Genomic DNA, 14,926 nt, shown 5'->3' on the forward strand with positions numbered 1-14,926 from the left:
TTTTAAAACTCCATACACCGTCACTAGAATCATTTGGATGATTTCAGCCATGGAAGTGCCAATCTCTACTGAACAAAAGGTTAAAAGTAGCTGTAAATTTTAAAACTACCACTACATGACATCACAAGGTGGAAAAGAGCACGACTGATATTTTTGTGTAATATAGGATCTTTAAGTGGTTGTATTTGTTTTTATTTACTTACTTATGTATTGTATGTATGTTTCTTTTATCCATTTTAGCTGTTTTTTTATTTTTTATTTAACAGTACATTTTAGCCTTACCATATGTTGGAGTAAAAATATATTATGCCTCTAGGTATAAAATAAAAAAGTTATCCATACTCCTCTCACGTTCTCTATGGTGCAACTGAGAACGCAAATTAAACTGATTCGTGTGCTGCCGCTGTTGTCTCCCATCTCTCTGTGGACCCTTGCTAGGCTCTTCAAGTTCTGTCACTCTCCCTCGTGTCTCCCATAGGTGGGTAGCGTGGTAGGCGCAATGGTTTCACCTGTCAGACTTTCTCACAACACTGCGGGCTCGAGTGATGAGTTTGGAAAGCAAGAGTCTATATGGGGCGACAAGATGTGGTTAGGTATGAGTGAAAGCAATCAATGAGCACTGGGACTGCAACTTGAGAATGAAATCAGTCGGAACAGGGCTTGGACTGGACAAACAGGCTCCTTCACCCTTGGCCAATTATGAAATATAACTTTGATGTTAAGCTGAGGAGCTGTCAGATTTTTGAAATGACATGAAGGCAGCAGACCAATACGTTAAACTGAAACAAGCTAGATTCCCAAGACCTTTGCTGTTTTCTCTTCAGAGTTTCTCCTTGGTTTTGTTTTGCTCCGCTGTACATCACTGTCAGCCATATGTCAGTGAGGGAGCAGAACCTTTTCATCCAGTTGTCAATTTAAACCAAGACTAAAAGGTTATGGGGCTGTTTAGACTGTCTGCCACAATGGTCAACGCTCAGCCCTGACAAAGTCTTTACAAAAGTGTGAGAGCAGGTACGGATTCAGTAACAGTAGTGTTAAAAAGTGGGTTTGTAGCTTAGAGTGTGAATAAAAAAAGTTCAAACAAAATAAACATACAAATTGCAAAAATACAAAAAAGTATAAGATAAGTTTATTAATTTTCCTATAGGCTAAGTCATCAAAAACATCATGCTGGTCATTTGGACAAGCTAGCCAAAAGCAGATTGTTGTAGACTTGCTTGAATATAGTTCAATTTATCAATGATTGGGACTGACACAAAGCCAATCTGGCCCTGGTGAATGATAATTAAAAGTCTGTTGCCACAAATTATGATGAGCCCTTATCTGGCAAGAAGATTATTGCACAATTTTTTAATGTTTCTGAATGATTCTTTTATGTCTGGTTTCAGTAGTCTAACCACAAATTATGCTTATTCCTTTGATCCACAGATCTGAGTGGTGATTTGCATCGATAATATATTGTTCTGTATACTGTATGTGAATGAAAAAGCTAAATGTTTTGGTGCAGCCAATTTAAATAGAGTGTGAAAGGGACTGGCCATTTTAAACCGTGTGACTTGTCATGAATAGGTATGCATGTATTATAACCCGCACATGAAGCACCAGCCTGGTGTGTCAGAGATGGTGGTCTTTAAAGCAGACACTGAGAACATCCTGTCCTGTTGGGGTACGCTCTGCACGCTTTGATCTATGGCAGCTTTCGCCTTGAGGAACAGATTTAAACCATTCTGGTTGAAACCAAGATGGAAATGTGCCACAGATAAAGAAATGATACAAGTGCTTATTGCTCATTTGTTTTTGTGATCCCAAATGCATCATGGCACTTCATTCTTTCCTTGGACTACTGATGATGGATGCAGACTGAAATGGAATTTTAGAAATGCTCCAAACCACTTTCTCTACTCATCTTAATTTTTTTCATTCTTTTGAAGTCTATTGAAATGTTCTTTTTTATTATTATTATTTATTTAATTGTATTTATTTTTTGCTCTTATTCCTAAAAACATATGTAAATCTCCAAAACATCACCTGCTGAGTTGAGTTTCATCTGCCATGGTTTTGTTGTGAATTTTAGGTGTCATGAGCATCAATAGGAAGGTGAGATAATCCAATTTGCCAGAGTTTCATGTGAGAAGAAAGGACTGGCTGTTCAAACTTGGTGTATTTTTGTCTGTACTCTGCATATAAAACACAGATTCGCCTCATTTACAAAGTAAACACTATTCTATAGCGTGAAACACATGGCTTGGCTGCATAATACTGTTGCAACTATGGCCCTCCATAGGTCAAATATCACCCATTTAAAAATCTGTTTATTTTTAAAGAAAACGTTTAATTCTACTGGAGAATCTGTCAAGCTTCTGGGCCATTTCTATGGTTTTTAGTTCAGGGGGAAATTTTCTAATTATTTGTTCATTGACTAACAATTTTCCCTCAGTCCTTGAGTCATTTGATGATGAGTTGAAAGCTAAAGTATTCAGAGCAGTGCCACACATTGGTTTCATAGGGATACAAAATAGGCACTATTAAGGTCGACACACACTACAGGAGAATTTACTCAATTTAGGGTATGATTTGTTTTGTGTTTGTGTGCGATTTTGAAACAGCCGCTGCACTCTTCATGTGTGTGGTGTCAGTGTGACTCTGAGCTGCTCTGTCAGTTCATAAGCACCAAACACCAACAGTGCTACAGGAACACACAAGAAAACAGCGTCAGTGGGAAACGGGAAGACAAAAACCGAGGCACAACATACAAACTCAGGAAATAGTGAAAATAATTATTACTCACCTCTTGTAAGTTGTAAATTTAAACTGCAGCATCTCATCCATATTATCTATAGAATTTGTCTTCCGCAAATAATGACACCCAGTCCACAAAACAGCTCTATAATCCACTTCCTGCAGTCTGCTTCCTGTATACTTTATCGCCAACCTTCTGTGCATTTAAATTATGTATCTGAAAGTATTGCACCACATTTAACAAATAATAATAACACAGTTTTGACTTGCACTAGACTTGACGTGCAGTGCTCTGATCTTTTAAACACTGGAGAGTCTTAAAGTGAGTGGTTTTATGCTACGCAGCAAATAGCTGACGCTAGGTGCGCTCACTGTGGTCCACAGCCATATCCCACTGCAGTCTTTACAAATGGAGATTTCAAATCTCATACAATTCTCCACATATCTGTGGTGTGTGCTTTTTGTCGCAAGTTAAAAAATCATTTAAGACTAAAAAATCCTGTTGTGTGTGGCGGCCTTTACATAGCAATAGATAATTCAAGACAGGTAATTATATGAATGAGCAAAGGTCCTTAGAATTGAGCACAGAAGGAAATTGAAGCACATACCAGTCGGGGAATTGAACCCAAAGCCTGCTAAATGAGATGACACTTTTGTTGCTTTTGACCCATAAAATGTAAAGATCCTAAACAGCTAAATTATATATTACCATAATCTCAGTTATTGTAGTACACTGCAGTTTTGTTCTCAAGTGAGGACGCATTCAGATAAAAAAAAAAAAAACATTTCCCCAGAGGTTTTCTGAGCGGTGTAAGCAGGGGGAAAGTTTCTACTCCGCACTTTGAGTCTGAAATCCATTGTTACAGGATCCGCAGAGAGATGCACATTTAATGCTGCCTCTGTTCATTCTGTTTGCCCTTATTCCTGAGGAAACTGTATCAACAACGTGGTTGATAATTTAATCATTGGTAAAAAATTATACTTGGTTAGCCAATGAAAGCAGGTAAATAAGATCCCCTCACAAAGAGTCATAAGAAATTTATTCCTTATGCTTGTCCCAAGTCTGGATAAATTAAAAGAACTCCAATGGAAAAATGGCTCATAGCATAAAAATGTCCAATAGAGGTGGAAAGTGTGATAAGCACAAACCAACAGACCTCTAAAAGTCATATTTGTCCAACATCCGTAAATATATTTCCTTTCACTTTAAAATGTCAACTGGAAGCAATCAGCATTTCATTATCACCGCTGCTTTTGCATTCAAATAAAAGGCTACATTGCATATCTTTAAAGACCCAGTGATTTCTAAATCCATTTATTGAATCTTTTGCACTTGTCACGCTTAAATGCTAACCACAGGAAGCAGAAGTTTAATGCAATTACTGCACACATGTCAAAGCCTATACAAGCAATTAAGAGTGGTTCTGCAGCTGCTCTGTGGAACAAGATGCACCCAGTGTGAAAAAAAACAAGTACAAGTGTGTGTGCAGTTTAATGACTGATTTGGGAGTTCACATTTATACAAACTGAACATGTGGTTTCATCTGATTTTAGTACAGCATATGAAGTTCCCTCCAGTTTTCTTTACTAATTTGTAATTGAAAAATGTTATTAAAAAGAGAAGATAGTTTGAGAAATCAGCCTATTTTTAATAATTGAAACTTGGCATGAATTCCATATGACCCATTTTACAGTATTCATGTCTGAAGTGGTGTTACTTACATGAGGGCTTTTTCTGATGTTAGAGGAGTCTTTCTGCAGGTTTAATTTTCACCTTTTATATTTTTATTACTGTTGGATTAATTTTGGCAACATTCTTTTTTGTTTTAGCTTTTGGTCCCAGTTTAGATTGTTGATTCATGAAAAGTCAAAAATTTGGAAATGCGATGGTTTTGACAATCACTAATGTAAATGATCATGTTTTTGGTGTCAGAGATGGTATCTATTTAATCTAATATTTGATCAAGTTACCTAGAACACTTAACTCATATTTGATATTTCCCATGACCTTTGACCCAGGTCCCTCATGAATGGTGGATGCTGTTCTCCCTGCAGGCCAAACACAGTCCAGTCTTGGGGTCAATCTTGCGTAACCCTTCTTTTATAGATCCCACTTCCGATGAGCTTCTTTTCTTTCTGAGCCACGCACACATGCACTTACAATGGAGCGGTCCCAATGTGCTGCCTGTCTCCTCTCACTCTTATCAATAATTCACGGAGCACTGATGGCGGCACAGCCAGGGTGAAGCAGAGGAGGCAGCACTGGGCTTTGAACAGAAGGTCAGGTCTCAACAGGCTGCTGGGATGGCATTAATTAGATACTTCCTGGTGCCCCCTAAATAAACATCTCTGCACTGGAACCACTCATTAAGTTTCAGCTCACAGCCTGAACACCATGGCATATCCACAGCATGACACCAATCATCCCACCCTTAACGCCTCACTTGGGAGGGTCTCCTCCCATTATAGCCAGTGTTAAACTCAGGATAAGACCTGACCTGGGTGGGCTCCAGAGTTATTTTGGTGAGAAATGAATGTTGCAGTGCTTATGCTCCTAATTGTATCATCACACCTCTCTGTGGTGACCTCCAAGATGACCTCTGTGTGAGTGTGTGTATGCATGTGCGTGAGTGTGCACGTGTGTATGTGTGTGTGTGTGTGGCCACACACACGCCGCGCAAATCTAGCTCCTGTCCCACACTGCAGTACAAGACTGATTGCTCTGCGCTCTCAGAGACTCCAAAACAGCAGCTCCACACTGATGGTGAGCCATCCATCTCCCGGGACACGCAGGTAAAACACAGGAGAGAGGGGTGACAGGTGAACGCTAGGACAAAGTCAAAACTGCAATCTAAGACTTACTCGGCTTGTCCAAGCTTGTTTTTGCAGCTTTTCTTACAAGCATGTTTTGTTGTGCTGCACTAAAATACTCCACCTACATCTCTCTCTCAATATAAAGTGATCGATGAAATATACATCTATAAACTGCTTCAAAAATGTTCCCAAAATGTTTACAAGAAACAAAATACCCACTTAATGTTTTCAGTCTAGGGTACAAAAATATTTCTGATAAATTTGGCAATTTTTACTCACATATGGAATGCCTGATGTCTTCCAGCTGTGTACTGTCTGTATCTAATTATAAAGGTTTTTTTTTTTATTATTATTTATCTGATAATAACATGTGCAGTAGGAAGTGTGCATATTAGTTATTGTTGCCTTTATCGTGGTGGCAAAACGGCACTCAAATCACAAGTTGTGAAAAGCGCTTTTAAACTCATTGGACAATTGGACTGCTGCAAACAGTTTTAAATGTTTGTTACTCTGTTTTTCACATTTTTAAGACTGTGATCAGGTACAGTGCTTTTAACAAACTCTGTGAGAGAAACGTGGAATGTCTGAACCCATCCCATGCTGTCCTGTCTCCCTGTGGCCTCCTCAGATAAACACCTTTACAGACGCATACATAAGTCTACCGCAGACTGTTGAGACCTGGTTTATCTCAGTCTGCTTGGGAGCTGCACCACTCGCTGTTTTGCCTTGAGTCTTTCCTTGGGCTTGTCTTTGTGGTGAGATAAAGGATGAAGGGCTTGTGTTGCTCCCCTGCATCATAAGTCTGGTTTAAAGTGGTAACAGAGACGCTGAGATGTGTCCCTCCCCTGCTGCCTTGCTATTGATCCAAGCCTAGGGAACAGACGGGGACAATCCAACTGTGGGACATCAAGAAACAAGAAGATTACCACCTTGGGCCCATGTCATGATACAGGCAGTCAATTTTGTTTTGCCAAAGCCTATATATCCTTATTTCTACTGTGCATTGGGACCACTCAGCCAGTCTATTAAGTGCGACCTCTATATCAATGTCAACACCCTAAATATTGCTTTTCATGAGTCAATTCCCCCCAGAGCTTCTCATTTCTTTTAAAATCCATGGCCCCCTGAAACAAAGAACCACTAGAATTGAAAATTAATTGTGTTCCATCAGAGTTGATTGCTAGCTAGGTGCAACATGTGTTTACGCATGCACAATGAGAGTGAAGCACCAATCAATTTCAATAGGAGAGGAAGCCAAGACCCTGCATACAAGTAATTATACTGTCATTTCGCTTACTGTTTATACAAGAGACCTGCAGGTGATTTCAAAAACATGACCAGGAAACTGATCAGTGAGTAGGTGAGTGCATTCAAATACTCATGAGTCAATGTAAATACACTGGGGTAGTATTGTATATGGAAGCTCAAAGGTGATATCGAAGGTGAAAATGAGGAGATTTACCTTGGCCCCCAGAGAACTGAATCAACCTTATTGCAGCTATAAGCCTCTTAACCTTATTCATATTACAGGGATAAGAAGGTGTCACTCATACTGCTTGGATAGGGAAATCTTATAGGCTAATATATAGACTTGAGCATTGTGTTTTACATTACCAACATTTATTATTGTTGTTGTTGTTTTTGTTTTTGTACGAGATTAGATCTCCATTCCACTACAGGTCATATCTGCAGACTGCTTGCATAAGACTGGTCTTTCCCAGTCAGGGTGCACAGACTTTTAGGACTATGCAAGAACATTGCTATCATAGACTGTATAAAGAAGTGGACTAAGCGAATGTGACGTCACCCATAGCGTTCAACGTCACTCAAATGAATTTCAAACTAATTTCCACCTGTAGTCCCTGGGCAGGTTCATTGATTGATTGTATTTAACTGACCTTGACTATCAACTGTTCTTCATGTAGACCTATGTAGCATGTTTTGGGTTGATGGGGGAAACTGGAGCGCACGGAAGAAACCCATCCAGACACAGGGAGAAACATGCAAACTCCACACAGAAAGGCCTGGGCAACCAGGGGATTGAACCTGGAACCTTCTTGCTGTGAGGCATGAGTGCCACCATGCTACCATGCCACCATGCTACCATGCCACCATGCTACCATGCCACCATGCCACCACCATGCCACCACGCCACCATGCCACCATGCCACCATGCCACCATGCCACCATGTTACCACGCCACCATGCCACCATGTTACCCACCACGCCACCATGCCACCACGCCACCATGCCACCATGCTACCACGCCACCATGCCACCATGTTACCACGCCACCATGCCACCACGCCACCATGCCACCATGCTACCACGCCACCATGCCACCATGCTACCACGCCACCATGCCACCATGTTACCACGCCACCATGCCACCACGCCACGCCACCATGCCACCATGCCACCATGCCACCATGCCACCATGCTACCACGCCACCATGCCACCCACCATGCCACCATGCTACCACGCCACCATGCTACCATGCCATTCATATTCTTTCAAACTTTCAAGCTTTATGAAACAACTGCAACTCAACATTTTCTAAAAAGCATTAATCAAGAAATATCCATGCATGATCTTGTACTTGTACATGATCTGCATCGGTGGGTTGAGAATATGCACTTTAACGGCTCAGCTTTATGTACCCATCCACTGTGTAATTACCTCACCCACCTTACATGTTTAAAGGTGGGCCTCATATTGTCTGACCTGTATCTTTCCTCACACTCGACATGCTAGCCTCAATCTGTGACTGTCTCTGTGCTGATTTGGTCCCAGTGACCTGCATGACACTGAGTGGGACAGGGGTCGAACTCATGCTGCACTATCGTCTATCTCCTCTAGGGGGAGGATGCTACATTTTATTAGCAATTAGCACAAAGCTGTGGGGGAGCTAGCTTCAATTATTACACTCAGCTGGCTACAGAGGCCCAAGCAATTTTAAAAACTCTCACATCTGGTGACGTCTCCCACATTGCCCCCTACTGGAGCACAGTGAAAAGTTTAATCAGGACCACTGTTGATGTTAGGATTATGAATAAGATAAGAAACTGGGGCATAAGGAATATTGGTTCACACTGATTTGAAAGTCAAGATGTAAAGCGTTATCTCTAGTTGTTTTTCTCCTCCTCTACTGTTGAGAAGATCTAGATTGTATAGGCTCTGAATGAGCTCATTTCCTGTTTCCATGGTCACAGAGATAACTGTCAATGTCAATGTTTCACGTCTTAAACGCACACCAACGATTAGAGCGCTCAGCAAGCACCTGCGTGCACACTCATCCCAGCATGTCTCCATAGGGCCCACATTTACAGAGCTACTACAAAGTGACAGGCAGACAAGGCTCATAATGTGATATGAGCAGTCACATAAAACAGAATTACATTTGAATTTACCTTTCTTTGGAGTATTAGTTTGAACTGAGTTTTCTTGTATATGCTTTTCAAAATATGCATTTTCATCAAAATGTCTATATTTTCTGAGCCTGATTTATCAGCCGTTTTCACTTTGTGGAAACCGTCTGATCTCACCGCGTTAGGATTCCTTCGCTCAACAGTAGGCAGGTACTTTTTTTCATTTAACCAATCACTACTATTTGGTCGTGAGGTATGTAATGCGCCGCTAATGGGGCTAACTGGTATATTAAGCTTTTCCCAAATCCCGTAGGAAGAAGGGCAATAAAGTCTTTCCCCTTGATGAAATTCACCAAACATTCTCTTTGTTCTGGCTTTAAATCCTCGATCTCGGGAATTGTTGCCAACACAGAATGTATGGCTCTTTGCTGATTGGTTGGTGCCCGAACTCACACATCTGGGGTTTTTGCGAACCATATAGTGTATTCCAATTCCTGACCTAGTCGCTGGAGAGAAATGAAATTGAGCGGAGGCACTGGGTGGCGCCAGCCTGGCTAACATTTTTTATCTCTTCCTCCAAATGTTTACATTATACAACATTATATGGGTAAAACAGGATCTATGCCTAGTTGAACAAAAGTAACTGACTGTTTATAGACTAAGGCAAGACTTTGATGTTATATAAATAATTCTCTAAACTGTTACGTGTACAGTAACTTTCTGGAGATGGCTCGTCACCTGTGATTGAATGGAAACAGAAAGTTAAAACCACATTTCGGAACATTCCCCATGAAGACAGGAATGTTTTATACAGTATGTGCAAAATTATATCCAAGGGAACAGCATTTCCATGGAAACAGGAGGAGACCCTTTTCTGGTATGAATAAGATTGAGTTTTGTTGAGCTGCAAACCCACTCAGAGAAAAGATGCATGCTTTTATACATTCTTCAGTGCAATAAACACAACCAAAACAACAAAAAATATTTTTATTTTATGGTATTTAAAGTTATATATTGTGGCTTTAAATGAATGTATTGTGTATATCTATGCTTTTGTCACCCCTGAAGGTGCCTGTCCAAAAGCTCCTGTGATTTTCCAGTCACCCATGACCCAATAGGAGGAGTCAGTTGAGTGAATGAATAAGTAATGGTGAGGGTGACAGTGTAGATTGTAAAGACAGAGAAAATTGGATCTAAAATTAAATGAAGCATAGGCCTGTATTAAAATGGAAGTGGGGCAGAAGATTCGGGCAGGGTTTCTCTTAAAATAGGCTACTCCAAGACAGTTAGCAGTTGTATTTCAGCTGCATTCAGTAACATCACAAACAACTGACTGTTCTTTAGCCCCCTGAACACCTCACCCAGCGAGGTGCACAGTTTGTTGAGTTGACCATCAAGGCAGTGCTACAAACCAGGACTATTAGGGCTTAAACCAGAAATACCAGCCTGCACCTCTAACATGAGGATGAAAATAACTAGTCTCAGACAAAAAGAAAAAAAATCAATACACACAAGCTGAATATTAATTTGTACTTTATTATGCCTGGAGCTTACAAAATTCATCAGCCTATCAGATGTTTCCAATAATTGGCAACACAATGCACTCAGAGTTACCTTGAAATTGGACAGATTGTGTGGTGTCTCTGTGGACTAGACGGGTTTTTTGCATACATTTAAAAGACTAATTACTTTTTGGTGATTAGCTCCTGCTCTTTTATTGTCATCTTTTTTAATCCCCACCCACCTCCACACCTACGTTTTCTTTTTCTGTCTTTCCCTTTCTGTTTTTCCTCCTCCTTTTTCTCTTTTGTCACTCTCTTTCTATTTTTCTTTAGCACCCCTCTCTTCTCCCTCTCTCAGTATCTCTTTCACTATCACAAATAAACAATGTAAATATTTCTGTATATTTTTGTGTAAATAACATGAGGTGTGGATTGATTTTTTTGCAGAATGTTATTGACAGACACAATAAATCTTTGTTAAAAATCAATCTCTCTTTCACTCTCCCTGTCTCTCTTTCCATCTCTCTTTAGCACTTATCTCTCTCTAGCAACCCCCTGCCTTCTCTCTCTCTCTCTCTCTCTCTCTCTCTCTCTCTCTCTCTCTATCTATCTATCTATCTATCTATCTATCTATCTATCTCTATCTCTTTCACTCTCTGGCAACCCTTATCTCTCTTTTTCTCTTGTTGGACCACTCTCTCTTTCTTTCATTTTCTATCTCCCACTCCCTCTCTTTTTCTTTTTAAGTGACAATAAATGCATTGTTAAAAGTCGAGTCCCTCTTCTCTCTTTCTTTCTTTCTCACTCTCACTCTCTCCCTGTCTCTCTCTCCAGTCATTAGTGGCCAACTTCCCATGGGAACCAGTGTTACCTGCGTCAAACCAAACAAATCTGCGCTGCAGACTCCTGGGAGCAGCAGAGTGTGAAGTCAGGAGAGGACCATGGCTAATGTACTTTTAATCACTGTAGTGCACCAAGAGCCCTTCATGATGTGACATTGGGATAATTTATTCTTAAGCATTTCATTTTGAATATGCAGAGCTTCCATTTACATTAGGGATACACGCTGTTCTCTGCAAAGATACTGACGCACTTGTATCTGCACTTGAAATGTACCGAAGAATAAATTTTGCACCAATGGATAAACTTCATGAGATGCTTTTATATGACAGTGGCTTAAGGGCACTGCTTGTTCTTCGATTGAGTTTATGTTTGAGTCCAGTGTAGTAATTGTGAAACTTGAACTTTAATAAAATCTTTCATTTTGTGTGTCAAAATAACATTTTTGAAACATCGCTGGGGTTGGTATTGCCTTTTGAGTCTTTTCCTCTTTTTTTTATTACACAATTTTACTATGCCCCACAAGTCTGCAACAATATATGTCTAAACTTCATGTCTCTGGATGCAGGATTTCCTCTGCAACAGTGTCAACTAAACAAACATAAATTCATAAACTAATCTCAAACTGCTGTGATGAATGTGAAAACTGAAGCACTATTGATTTCACATAGGCATATTTTACTGGAATGGGGCTTCCATGAATTCTTACTTTATCTAGTGTAAACAAGACCCGAGAGGCGACATGCTGTAGTCTGCAAATACTGCAAATTTTCCTTGTCATAGTTACCTTACTATGCACCAAATTTTCTGGTATATATGGCAATTATTCTAAAATCTAAAATGGCATGACCCTATCAGAACCAGCTGTACACATGCCATAGTTTGAGAAACACTGACATGAAAATTCATCATAATGCTATAAACCTGCAATTCCCAGTCCTACTCACTAGAGAAAATTTTGGCTCATGATTTATTTTCATGATGATCCATATCATTCATGCTATAGCAACATATTAAATAAACATTAAAGGGCCCATTTATATTTTCTGATCTATGTTATAATATTGTTTCCTCATCTCTCCACTGTGTTTTTAAACTCCATATACTTTCACTGGAATCATTTGGTTGATTTGCTGGTTTGGTAGCTGTCATTAAAACTACCATTACAAGACATCACAATGTGGAACAGAGCATTTTGAGCTTTAGAGACGGAGACAGACTAATAGTAAAGGATTATCCAAACATGTGTGTATGAAACAAAACACTACTCCAGGTATGTTTTTAAGGAGGTAACAACATCATAACATGGCTTGAAGCTCAAAAGAGTCAATTTTGCGTAATATGGGACCTTAACAATAATATGGCAGTTTTATGTAAGCGTTATTCTTGTTACATGTGACAGCGGGTATTTTGTCTCTTATGATAGAGTGAAAGTGATGGGAGCTTTGATTGAGAACAAGATTTGACATTTTCACTGTTCCTCACTGCACACCCCCACTGACACACACAGAGCCCTCTCCCCCCCAACACTGTGTCCATCATAGACATAAGAGACTAGTGCTGCAGCCACCTGTCAGCTCCTCCATGTGATGTGATGTGATTGCAAATTGTTCCATTACCGCTCATATTCTCGGAGGAAGAAGCAGCAGCAGGATTTTAGCACTCAAAACCCCCTAGCCCACCCATCGTCAGCATGGGGAAATGTATTACTACTCACAACTCCTATAAACCAGAGTAAATGTTATCATAGCTGAAAAAGAAGACTGCATGCATGTTTGGAAGGAGGAAGTACTGAAGCGGAAATCCTTTGTAAACAACATGAAGGTGCTTTAGCTCTGTACTGCAAAAAAAAAAAAGGTTTCATGATATAAATCTGGATCTTTAATTTCTCATATATTATGTAATTTACAGTATTTAATTTGTCTCATGATATTTCTAATTTGTTCAGAAATCATTTATTTGGGCAAACCTTTTTCACTCAGTCCTTCATTCATCTAGGGGTGGTCCATGGTAGAAAAAGTTTCAATGACCATCTTGATAATAGTTTCTAAATGCTTCCTTGAAACAACAACAACATTTTCAAGAGAAATTTGTTTAGCTGATGATCCTTTTAAGTTGAATTATTTCTGTTGATATCAAACAAATAATTAAAATGTTTATGTATGTAAAATATACGCATTTGTTTTGTTAGCAGGAAAATATATTTATTTAGAATAAACTTCTTTTTTGTTTTTTTATTGTGGGAAAAATGTAGATTTTAGATATAACCTTAAAGGTGCATTATATAACTTCTCAAATTGAATCAATATAGTATTTTAAAGAAATTCAAGCCATTTTGACTAATCTGGACATTACTCTGCTGCAGTGATTTGAGATGTTTTAGTGCTGGTAACATTTGGTATAATGCACTGGAGTGAAGTGAATACCCACTTTGCAGATGACCCCTGACGCTGTGTTTTAATGACAGATTATCTCCTCCTCTGAGCATCATAGAGTTCAGAGGAGGGGACAAAGGCCACCAGATTAAGCTGAGGGCATTTCACATAAACCACATACATGACAAGACATAAATAAAAGCATCCCACTAACAGCGTTTGGCAAATACAAAATTATTCAAATCTTAAATAACAATTTGCTGTTACTTAGTTTAAGGTGCATTATGTAGCTTGTTTCCTAAGAGAAACTATTGCTTTGTAGAATGTTCCACTGTATGGCATAAAATTAATGTATGCTTGCATCTTCTCCACAGAGCTGATGTGTAATATGACCTAGTGGCATCTCAAGATTACCTCTATGGAGATTGTTACGTTTAATGCCATACTGTTAACTATTCCAAGCAAAGCAATAACATCTCCATGGAGACAAGCAGTTGACGCACCATCCTCCAGAAACATTAATGCAGTATGTTCAGACATTATTAATGCTGATAAATTGAAGTAACTGAAATTGAAGTACAAATGTTCCCTCTTATATGGAAACAATTAACCTATACGCTCCATACTCCATTCACTAACCGCTGACAGATGCCACAATGGAAAGATGGTCTATGCTGCTCTTCCTGTTGTTGATCATAATTTTAAAGCTACATGATGGATTATTATTTGTCATGATAACTTAATTTTACAGATAACATTGTAGAGCAGCTGAGGCACATGGGCTGAATAATAAACAAACTAATGTTTCTCCACTTTCTGTTTATCTCTGTTATAAATTGTTTGCTTGTATTTGCTAAACAAGGGGGAAGGTTTTTATTGTGAGAATAACAAGAGAACTAGGCAAAGCATTTAGTATTTCCATCATTGCTTGCTTCTTTTGCATAGATTATTTGATCTTGAATGTGGCGTGGGTTGATGTTTCTGTGCCATTAACCTGATTAGAAGTTCAAGGTAAGCAGCAGCACTTAATCACCATGACATCATGTTCATTTGCACAGCTCCCATAGGACTTTCTATCTATGGGTTGAGTGTTTTGTCATAAAAAATCTCTATAGTCATCCCATAATACTGGTACACCTGTAGTGTCTTATCATTGCATCTGCTTTGAGAGGAATTAAATTGAAATAGTACAAGCAAAAACTCATCTTTTACCCATGAGGCTCGCAATGGAGAAACTGAAACAAGCAGGGGATAGAGTGGAGGTTTTGTTTATCCATCCAATCTTGC

Source organism: Boleophthalmus pectinirostris, unplaced genomic scaffold (assembly GCF_026225935.1).
Source record: "Boleophthalmus pectinirostris isolate CB_2022bp ecotype Guang Dong unplaced genomic scaffold, ASM2622593v1 HiC_scaffold_23, whole genome shotgun sequence".
Lineage (NCBI taxonomy): Eukaryota > Metazoa > Chordata > Actinopteri > Gobiiformes > Gobiidae > Boleophthalmus > Boleophthalmus pectinirostris.